This window comes from Engystomops pustulosus, chromosome 1 (assembly GCF_040894005.1).
Source record: "Engystomops pustulosus chromosome 1, aEngPut4.maternal, whole genome shotgun sequence".
In the NCBI taxonomy this organism is placed as follows: Eukaryota; Metazoa; Chordata; class Amphibia; order Anura; family Leptodactylidae; genus Engystomops; species Engystomops pustulosus.
Genome location: NC_092411.1, coordinates 252,778,662 through 252,790,742, shown reverse-complemented (window position 1 = coordinate 252,790,742; position 12,081 = coordinate 252,778,662). Strand labels below are relative to the sequence as shown.

The 12,081-nt window shown below is 40.2% G+C and overlaps 1 protein-coding gene across 2 annotated transcripts in view; it reads right to left on the bottom strand.

Moving 5' to 3' along the window:
* The window catches only part of CORIN (corin, serine peptidase), a 154,433-nt gene that overhangs the window by 93,762 nt on the left and 48,590 nt on the right, over positions 1-12,081 (bottom strand). The window lies entirely within an intron of this gene.

Here is a 12,081-nt window from a genome sequence, read left to right as displayed (position 1 = left end):
TCCGTCTTAAGCAGTTGTATCCCAGGTTGTCAGTTACATTGATTTCTTTTAAAACCCAAATGTGACCTACCTCCTCTCATTGATGTCATTACTGACCTATAATATGATAAGTTATACCGTATATGGTCAGGTCTCTTGCACCTGAAACACCACGGATGGACATGCAAATGATTCACATTCAGGAACAGATTTGATCTTACAAATCTTTATGCACTGAGAGGGAGCAGTAAAGACAAATACATCTACACCAGTGATGGCGAACCTATGACATGCGTGTCAGCACTGACACGCGTAGTCATGTTCGCTGACATGCTGGTCGTGGCTGTGTGGCCGGTCGCCATTGTCTGTGGGCGGTCGGCCGTGCAGGTGGGCGGGCACTCGGTGATATGGCACTGCTTCAGTCCTACCATCCTGCTCTGCGGAGGCCGCGCACTCCGCACGTCAGAGCGTGGAGACAGAGCAGCCCCGGCAACCTGTGCTGTGCCTGCTGCAGCCCACTCAGCTCCAGCCTCTGCTCCTGGCCCCGATGCCCTGCGCTCCGGGATGAGAAATAGAGTCAGCCCGCAGCGGAGCACAAAATACCTCTCCCCGGCGGCGCCTGATTTCCTGCGCGGTGACATCATCGCACCAGCACTCAGTCTCAGTCAGTCCTGCACTTCACTGCTGCATTCCGGCCCGCGGCTGCTGCACATGCTAAGTAAATATATATTTTTTATCTACTGATGTGGAGGATTGTGATTTGGCCCTGTAACTATACTGGGGGGCTCTATGACAATATTGGGGAGGGGGGAGGCCCTGTGACTATACTGGGGGCCCTATGACAATATTGGGGAGGGGGAAGGCCCTGTGACTATACTGGGGGGGCCTGTAACTATACTGGGGGGCCCTATGACATTATTGGGGAGGGGGGAGGCCCTGTGACTATACTGGGGGGCCCTATGACATTATTGGGGAGGGGGGAGGCCCTGTGACTATACTGGGGGCCCTATGACAATATTGGGGAGGGGGGAGGCCCTGTGACTATACTGGGGGCCCTGTGACAATATTGGGGAGGGGGGAGGCCCTGTGACTATACTGGGGGCCCTATGACAATATTGGGGAGGGGGGGGCCTGTGACTATACTGGGGGCCCTGTGACTATACTGGGGGGCCCTGTGACAATATTGGGGAGGGGGGGCCCTGTGACTATACTGGGGGGGCTGTTGCTGGACTGCCACAGGTTCGCCATCACTGGAAGAATCCCCCCTCCCCCTCACTTATCTTAGTTCATGGCACCCCACACAAGTTAAATAACAGCAAGACCAACAAAAGAAACCAACTAACAGATTAACAAAGAAGTCACTAAGCAGGTAAGTTAAATAATTATACATATTTGTTATTTAAACTCTAAATATCATAAAATTAGGGGTTTTTTTCTAAAGGTGACACACCACCCGAGTTATGCTCTTTTTTTTTGGCGAATTTTGACACGCCAAGCTCAAAAGGTTGCCCATCACTGATCTACACTAACCCTACCCTTTAAGTGTTGTGTTTGTGTGTTTTTATCGCAGTGAGCTGATTTTATTAATTAATGATGAAATAAAAGCTAAGTTTCAGCATTATTACAAACTGCCTCTAAAGTTTGTAGTGAATTAAGGCACCAATGCAGTCGAGAAATTGCTGGCCATTGATTTACTGGATGTTTTTTTGTCTGTTTTTGCTTTTTTCAAAAATAAACCAGTATATGAAACATGCACTTTTGTGCATGATTTACATACCCACAATTCATGGAAGATACTATAGAAAACACAATGTTATACTGAGAGGTCATGTTGAATATACACATTTATTTTGCATCAAATATCATTAACAGTCCAGGCTCATTCTTTGTAACTGGGACTCCCCTTTGACTTATAAAGGAGCATCCAAAGATGGGAACCCTGTCTATAGAGTCCATATTCCATGACTCTCACAGTTCTTTTCTCTTGTGACCAAAGAAACCCTCAGATGCACTTGCCAGGGTTAGGATCCAGTGTCCATTTATCATGTCAACACATTATCATTGAAGCAAGGTGAACAGAGGCACGAGATCTAGCACCTGCTGGCCCAGGAGCGGAAAGTTATTGGTAAGGTATGACTACTTTTATTTTGTTTTATACTTTCTATCATTGCAGCAAAATTTATGGGTCTGGGTAACCTTTTTAAAAAGTAACTACAATTCACAATCTCGTTGAATAAGCCGGGGAGTTTTCCAGCTGAGAACTAAGTATCTCCAGAAACTGTTAATATAAAATATTTGCAAAACCTCTGCAAAAGACTGCTGTTATACTATGAGGAACCAAGCATTTCATACCACAACTAGGAATGTGAGAGAAAAAAATATTAAATGATTTTGTATGTATGAAATATCAATATAAATCCTTTACAGGTCTCACCTAGATTTGAACAGTAACAAACCACAACTACCACAACTACAGTAGAGCAGGAGTAAAAGACTTCATGTTCTGCCATTCAGGGTAGACTATTAAGAGGATCTTTGACATACCGTGGGCTATGGAAAGTATTGAGACCCCCTTTAAAAAATTTTCACTGCTTGTTTCATTTCAGCCAATTGCTAAGATCAAAATACCGGTAGTTATTTTTTTGGCTTATTAATGTACACTCTGCACCCCAGAAAAAAACATAAATGGACTTGATTGGGAAGTCCTGTCTATATAAGACTGGACAGCTCTCAGTGCATGTCAGAACACATGATAATCCTGAATTCTAAGAAACTGAGCCCAAGGAGCTCAGAGATTTGTTTCAAGGCACAGAGGTTAAAAAAGAATTTCTACAGCACTAAAGTTTCCTACAATGACAGTGGCCTCCATAATCTTTAAATGGAAGAAGTTTGGGACGACCACAACTTTTCCGCGATCAGCCAAACTCTTCTTGTGGGAGAGGTAAAGAAGAACCCCAAGATCACTGAAGCTGAGCTGCAGAGATGCAGTAGGGAGAGGAAAGTTTGGAAAGTTCCACAAAGTCAAATATCACTGCAACCTCCACCAGTCAGGACTTTATGGCAGAGTGTGCTGACAGAAGCCTCTCCTCATTACAAGACATATGAAAGCCGCATACAGTTTGAAAAAAACACATGAAGGACTCCCAGACTATGAGAAATAAGATTCTCTGGTCTGATGAGACTAAGATTTAATTCTTGGTATTAATTCTAAGTAGTATGTGCGGAAAAAAACAGGGACTGCTCATCATCTGCCTAATATAATCCCAACAGTGACCCGTGGTGGTGGCAACATCTATAGGAGATGGGACCGAACGGCTGGTTGGAATTGAGGGAAATATGAATTTCGGTCAAGTACAGAGATATCCTGGACGAAAACCTCTTCCAGAGTGCTGGGGACCTCAGACTGAGCCGAAGGTTCAACTTCTAACAAGACAATGACCCTAAGCACACAGAATAAAAATAACACAGCAGAGGCTTCAGAACAACTCTGTGACCATTCCTGACTGGTCCAGCCAGAGCCCTGACTTAAACCCAATAGAGAATCTCTGAAGAGACTTGAAAATGGCATCCACCAACGTTCACCATCCAACCTGAGGGAAGTGGAGAGGATATGCAAGGAAGAGGCAGAGGATCCCCAAATCCAGGTGTGAAAAACTTGTTGCATCATTGCTAAGACGAATCATGGCTGTACTGGCCCAAAAGCTGCTTCTACTCAATAATGAGAAAAGGAGCTGAATACTTATGACCATGTGATATTTCAGGTTTATACATTTGTTTTTTTCTGTCAAGATGGGGTGTAGAGTGTACATTAATAGTACGGCACGTGTCAACTGCAGGTAATTGCAGAGGGCTCACAGGCTTTGCTGCATATTGCAGCAAACACTTACTGGTACCACCCAAGATCGATGCTAGCAGCAATCACGGGTGTTAACCCGTAAATCACCGCTGGCAAAGCTGACAAAGTTGGTGAAGATTGTCGATCTCCATGACGTCATGGGTGGGGGGGGCAATCCGTTGCCATGACAGTAGACCCGAGGCTGTCTGGATCTGATCTATTCATTACAATGTACGAATTCGCACATTGTAATGAATGAGGAGGAAAATCCTCATTGTAGTATGGCAGTATATGGTAGGATCAATCAGACAACACAGGGTTGAAGTACCTTAGGGGATTTGAAAAATAGTAAAAATAAAAATAAGAAAAAGTGGAAAAAAAATGATATAAAAAAACCCCCTAAAAATGCAAATGAATAAATAATCAGTAAAAATCCTAAACACATCAGGTATCGACGCTTCCCAAAATTCCGAATCTATTAAAATATAATAACTGTTTTTTATGCCGTTTAACCCTGTAACAGAAAATTGCACCCGAAGTCGAAAATTGCACTTTCTTGCCATTTTGAAAAATATAAAAAATGTTTAAAAAATTGATTAAAAAAGCTGTGCAGTCCTAAAAATAGAAGTTTTGAAAATATCATCAAAAGTCCCAAAAATTACACCAGCCAAAGCTCCGTACACCAAAGTATAAAAAAGTTATTAGCACCAGAATATGGCAAAATCAAAAAAAGATTTTTTTGTACAGTATTCAAACCAATTCAAATTTGTTATCCCCATGATCGCACCGACCCCACAATGTAAATGGCACAAATGCGTTTTTTCACCAATTTTACTGCATTTGGAATTTTTTCCCCTGCTTCCAAGAACACGGCATGGAATATTAAATACCGTCACTATAAAGTGCTATTTGTTCTGCAGAAAACAGCAATTACAGGGCTCTTTACATGTAGAAATAAAAAAGTTATAGATTTTGGATGGTAAGGAGTGAAAAATGGAAATGAAAAAACAAAAAAGGTCTAGGTCGTCAATAAGGGGTTAATAAGCATAAAAAAGGATTTTTTTTATTTCACCAATTAGCTACAAAGAAACAAAGAGTTAAAAATGTAAAGGGTTCTGCATATTTTCCGTACCCACTGTAAATTTCCTTGGGGTCCCAAAATTAGAAATCTATTCAGGGCTTGTACGATTCTACTCAAATCTTGGTGTAGAAACCTAAAATGGTTTATTAATAGTTATTCATTTTCACATTTACTTGGGAATGTGACAGTGCCCAAATAGCTGCTGTTTTTGTGAACTTTAACTCTTACATATGCCTCTAAATAAACAGATATGTTATAATTGTATAAGAAAATACATTCATTATAGTCATCATCATCATCAATGAGGAACTTTAAAGGGGATTCTCCACAAACAAAAGTTAGGCCCTATCCCTACCCAAAATATACAACACCTTATACATCTGTCAGTGCGCTTGGAATATGGTAAGACGAAGACACCCAAAATCTGCCCTTCGATATAAAGCTTCTACCCTGTTTCCCGGAAAATAAGACATTGGGACAGATTTACTTACCCGGTCCATTCGCGATCCAGCGGCGCGTTCTCTGCGGTGGATTCGGGTCCGGCCGGGATTTATTAAGGCAGTTCCTCCGACGTCCACCAGGTGGTGCTGCTGCGCTGAAGTTCCACGAAACGCACTGGAATACACCGAGCCGGGCTGAGTGAAGGTAAGTGCAAGCTCCGCGACACATTTTTTAAAAAAATGCGGCGGTTTTTCCGAATCCGTCGGGTTTTCGTTTGGCCATGCCCCCCGATTTCCGTCGCGTGCATGCCAGCGCCGATGCGCCACAATCCGATCGAGTGCGCCAAAATCCTGGGGCAATTCAGGGGAAATCGTAAAAATTCGGGTAATACGTCAGGAAAACGAGAATCGGGCCCTTAGTAAATGACCCCCATTGTCTTATATTAATTTTTGCTCCTAAACAGGTACTAGGTCTTATTCTCAGGGGATGTCTTTTTGGCCCCAATCTCTCATGTTTAGCAATAGCACTTTCCTTAAATAACCCCTTCTTGTCAGCACTTCTTGTCCGGGTAGCTGCTTGTATCACATTTGCAGTGCAACAGATTTTATCCCAAGATTTATTCCCTCATGTCACAACCTCTTGTAGTATCTAAATGATCTACTAATACTAATGCATGACATGGGCGGAGCTGCTGCAATGGCTGCCGCTAGGTCTTATTTTCAGGGGAGGCCTATTTTAGGGGAAACAGGGTTTGTACTTCATTTACTTCATGATCAGATTTCTGTCCACTTGGTCACACAGGTGCATGGCTCGTTATATCACACAGCTCTGATTACTCTGCATGATGCTAACGAACCGTGCACCATGGTCCAATGTGACCATGGTCAGATTAATAAACACAAATCCCAATTTTGTTTACACATGGTCAGATTTCTGTCCACTGGAAGTAAACATAGAAGCTTTCTATAGCAGGACAGCAAGCAGAGATCTAGAAAACCGTGAGGAATTGATACAGAAAGTATATTGGTAAATCGTATAACATTAATATGCTGAAATGGGAACATCCCTTTAATTATTTGCATTTTATAAGCAGGAATATTAAGATAGGTATGAACTGTGAATAAACTATGGGGGAATTTATTATGGCTTATACAAACATACAAGCCATATTAAAGTCACATTTAGAAAACACAAAACTAAATTTTATTTAGTTGAAAAATCAGTTTGACATAACTGTTATTGGTTAAAGTTTCAAAGATTTTCAAATTCTATTTAGCTAACAATAGTTTTTATTATACAGGTGGTCCCCTACTTAAGAACACTCGACTTACATACGACCCCTAGTTACAAACAGACCTCTGGATATTGGTAATTTACTGTACTTTAGTCCTAGGCTACAATAAACCACTATAACAGTTATCAGAGGCGTCTGTAATAAACCTTTAGTGTTAATCCTGATTCTAACATTTTTAAAATCCAATTGTCACAGAGACCAAAAAAGTTCTGTCTGGGATTACAATGATAAAATATACAGTTCCGACTTACATACAAATTCAACTTAAGAACAAACCTGTTATAGAAATGTTTTATTTCTACTGTTTTATTACTTGAATGAATTCTGTATTGTCACGGGAACTGGTGCTCCTGCGATCCACATCCCGGGTCGCAGGCGCATCCATTTGCCTTACTGTGCTCCCCGCGGTCTGGAGTGCGCGTTGCCTTTAGCAACCGCTAAATTCAACTCTTCTTCTAACACAAAATACATAAGATACGCCAAGTAGTATAATGCCATTTACAAAGAAATGTGATTTGACAAATCTTGGTTTAAAGTTTGCTTCATCATGGAATGCCCAGTTACAGTTTGCTACATGTGTACTAATCTATGTTGGGCTTCTGCATGCAGCAGAGCCATGTGCATTGAAGCTGTTTGCAAGCAAAGTAGCCTTCACCTCAGTGATCCTTTGTAGCTTTGTAATGTAATATACTTTGATGCATATTAACTTTAACAGATACATGTGGAAATTTTAAGTAAAAACATGGAATGAGAGGCATAATGAAATACAGTAAGGCATCAGAAACTTCTATGGGTGCCATAGTACAACTCTTTGCGTATTGCAATTTGCACAGAGCTATTGTAATGCTGCTGAACGTAAAACCAAAAGGAAAAAGTAAGGAAAGACACAGATGGTGAGAGCTACTGCTTAACCCACCCAGCTGTCCCAACCTAATTATCGATCCTACCCTTAAGGGTAGGTTACAACTGGACAATGTTTCCTTCCTGCCACAAAGTTAAACACAGAGCCAAAAACAGGACACATAAAAAACAGGAGGAGGTTTATATATATATGGGTCAACAAAGGGGACTTTTCACAATATGAACAAGAAGTCAAACAGAAGGTAAAGAGGTAAACAAAACAGAATAAGCAGAATAACAAGGTCAGAAATATACAGAACACACTAGCCAGGTCCAGAGAAGAATTATAGAAGGCACTAAGAAGAGGGCAAATTATCATTTTATGGGATATCAGAACCATGTTCCACATGTGATGTGAACTCCCCCCCCCCCCACCTAAACATCTAAGCAAAACAGAAAACAGACAAGCAAGGGAAAATTGTGAATGGAGAAAGCAGGAGAAAGATGGGTATGGTGGAGTTCAATTAAGAAAACCAGGAATAGAGCAACGTTCTGACCAGTGCAAGACAGAATGCAAGACAAGTAAAAGAATCTAGTCAACAGCAAATCCTCTCACATACTTTATAGAGAAAGGATGGTGCTGAAGCCAGACTCGATGCCGGTGTTACAGCTATGCTATGTTGTACAATCATATCAGAGAAAAGCTATAGACAACATGTTAGTTGTAGGCATGGTTCAAACCCAACTCATCCCTGCTACAGACTGCTTGACAGGAATTAACCAATAATAATGCACAAATAGTAAGACATAAACCTAAGATCTAAGAGAGTGCAATACAACAGGAAAAGGATAACTTGTCAGACATCAAGGCCTTATTTTAATATCCTGATATTTTCCATGGATTTAAGAATATTGTACATAGAATCACGTCTGGATATTCTACATGAATTGCTAATAGGTTACTGTTACCAATTCAGTTTCCTGAGCTGAGATAACATTTCCTCCTCATCAGCTTCTAAATGTCATGTATTTAAAGATTATCTCATTCCCTATTGGCTTGGGAAAGGGCACCGTTCTACCCAATGGTATATTTAGAAGTTGGCAGCAGCAGGTTGATGCTATCAAGGAAGTCATGTGATGTTTTTTTGTCCTGAGATAAATGAAAGCCTATGCTTTCTATGAATTATTTAGCATCCTTGACCAGGTTACCCTTGTAGCCCGGAGTAGATGACATCCTCAGATGAATCCCATGCCGATGCTTTGATTTCTGCTATTTTCTCAGCAGAACTTCTGACATAAGTCAAACGAAATGATTTGTATGGCCCAGTTGAGTTCATTCTATAATCTAATATTCTTTCTCTTTTTAAGGCTTTGTAAATTTAATCAGTTTTGCTTGTGCTGTAATTCACTTGTGTGTAAATATATCCCAGGCATTTCTTGGGAGGACTATTTTTAGTCATGCCCTGTTATTAGGAGACTGAGATATGTTCTGGGAGCGTATCATACTCCAGATATTTTTCTTTTTCTTGCTGGGAGGCAAGTAGATGAAGAGAGGAAATCAGTGTCATTGACTGCTGTAAACACAGCATGAATGGGGTTAGGAAAATATCAGAGGACATCATATTCTATGAACTAATGAACATTAATGTATCCAAATATTCATTTCTTACCCTACAGCACTGAACAGCGTTACGATGATTTACGTTCACTCCTTAGAACTCCCTCTCCCCCTCAGCTGTCTTGAGAAATATATAATAATTCATCAGAAAAATGTTAAATATGTAGTTACACTATCCAATTATTTTCCCCTTTAGTGTTTTACAGCCTTTCTCTAAGGTTCCTTACAAACGATTTTCTTGTATGAGTTCTGTCCTAGTCTACATCGGACGGCATTAGAACAAAACTCTTACTCATTGATATTGTATTGGGCTATGCACATCTCAGATGTTTTTCCCAGTCATGATCAGATCCTATTAAAGACAATCACAGCATGCACTACTCTAATCCAAGGTGAGAGTTGAAACTCACCAATTGGAGTCATTGGAGGGGGCATTCATTATTGACTATAAAACGGAAAACAGGCTGAAATTTTTTCCATCGATGTGCCTCTTGTGTCTTGTGAATTGTCGTTATCACCATTTTGGCGGTTTTCTACCACTTACATTTTTTCTTTTGGGCGCAAAATTGTGCCGCGGCTTTTGAGTCTGAAACTTTTGATTGAGAAATAAATGATAAGGCCATATACTTCAAAGGCCATACCAAACAATAGTTTGGATAACAGTTATTCCTGTCTATCCCCCTTACAATTGCACAATATCTGTTAGATACAGCTGCTTTACAGTAAGAAAAAGATTTGGTATGTTGCGAACCAACGTATCTGACCTTTATCTATTCCAGAATCTGACAAATGCAGACAATTGGAACACATCTATACAGCACGATAGTCGCTCGGCCCTGCCATGCTCAATAAGTCTGGTTGACATTTATCTAATGTGTATGTCCACCTTATGTGGGCCTTAGTTATAGAACATGACATTGCCCACAACAGAAAACATTTGAGCTGACTGCCCCACTTTAATTTGTAAATTTATAAAAGTGGCATAAGGAGACTCCATGAAAATAATATGAAAAGAATTAATAGTTTGACAAATATAATTAAGTTAGTTCATCTCTCTGGTCGGGCTTCTATTATTTTACTTTGGTTATGTTTAAAGAAAAAATGGGTTTATGATAGGGGACATTACCAAAGGAAAATAATGGGTCCAGTAGAGTGTATGGTTAAGATCTTTTTCTTGTGAGGGTATGTGTTTCAACATTGATACAGTTTTCATCAGACCATAAAAATAATAGCAGCAAGATACTGGGACTCAGTGGTGTGTCCATAACTATGCTAACAACTATAATTACCATATGTAGGGAACAGTGCAGGAAGGGCTGATGGAGCCCCACGCGTATCGCCTCCTGATGTGGCTTCCTCATGGGTGAACCAGGGGACCACTCTTCTATTCCTCTACTGGACCCATTATTCTTCCTCTGGTAGCACTTGTATAAGCCATTTCTTCTCCAAACATAACCAATTACCTAACTAGAGGTGTCCCTGCTAAGTCTCCAGAACCAGACCAGCTTACCATTAACCAAAAAGGACAAAGGTGCAGGACAATTACATAAAATAAGCCCCTAATGTAAGGCTTCTCTGACTACACTGGGGACTGTTGGGCTTCCATATCAGTGAGTAACAAAGTAACAAATGGAATTCTCCCATACAACCTGTCACTATAGTCAAAACTATATTTGTTGACCTATATGGACCTTATGGATGCCGTGTTGCATTATTGACAAGGAATTAAGTCCCCTACTGAGGATACAGAGGGAGGCTATCCATATTTAACCTTTATTATTATTCAGTTTTACATCCGATTCATTTCTACACTGAAGATATATCTTCTGGTGCACAGTTAACCACGATAGAACAAAATGACTCCTTTGAATTTTTCTATAGGTGGAACACAAAATGTCAACATCTATGCAAAGAAATACAAACATCTGCTAAATTTTATGTATTTCTAAAGTGGTGACTTCATTTCCCATTGGTTATTATTTCCTCTCCAGCCTGGTGCAATGTGCAAAATATTAAAATAATGGCATGCTCATCCAATTCCAGTATCATCAGGGAGTCGTACCTTTTTGACCATGTTCCACTGTAACTGGAAACCCTATATTTTAAATAATCTATTGTAGTATTCATGCCAAACATTCCAGATTCCGACATTTTTTCAATTATTAAAAGTTACCTCAGTTGGAGTTCTTTTACAGTTTTTTAATGGTTTGCTGTTTGGGTGGGGATTCTCTAATGCCTACTTTCCATTGTCATTTTTTCCCACTTTGTAAAAGATTTTGTCTAAGATTTGTGCTCTGAGGCAGAAATCGCAGTAGAAGGATTTGGATTCTGATCCAAAGAAGAAACAGGAAGTGGGGTGTGAAAAGGTTTGGGAGTGGTGCTATGGAGCTGCGGAAATAATGGTGAGCACAGTTTTATTTAGTAAGAGGCCCTCATGAGAATCTTTGCATAATTTTACACCTCTGTAAACCCATTTAATAGTTCCGACATAAAATTACAATTAATTTTTTAGGATGTTCTTTTTAAATGTGCTATGTAGTTTTCATGCTTGCACAAAAATAGTTATATGTGATATTCAATGAATATTTTGATCTGACATCAGCATTATAGAAGATCTGTCAGGTAGATTTGGGAACCTTAACCGACTACACGTCAAAATGAAAAAATAAACTTTTATACTTACTTAGATGTGAGACTGATGAGGCATATTGGACTCTCATCAAAACATCCTTCTCTGGCACCTTACGGCACTTGCCAGCTGTACGTGCTAGATCGCACAGGTACCAAGGGAATGAGGGATGCTTAAAACTCATACAGGGCAATTTGGTACACTAAACCACTGGTCCATAAGGACCTGTGGGTGGTTTAGTGCCGTAAATAACCCTGGCAGGTTCCATTTAAATAATATTTAAAATACATTTTTCATTGATTTTATAGGGATTTGCACTGTTTCCATGTACTGTGCATATAATAACAATAATAATTCCTGTATT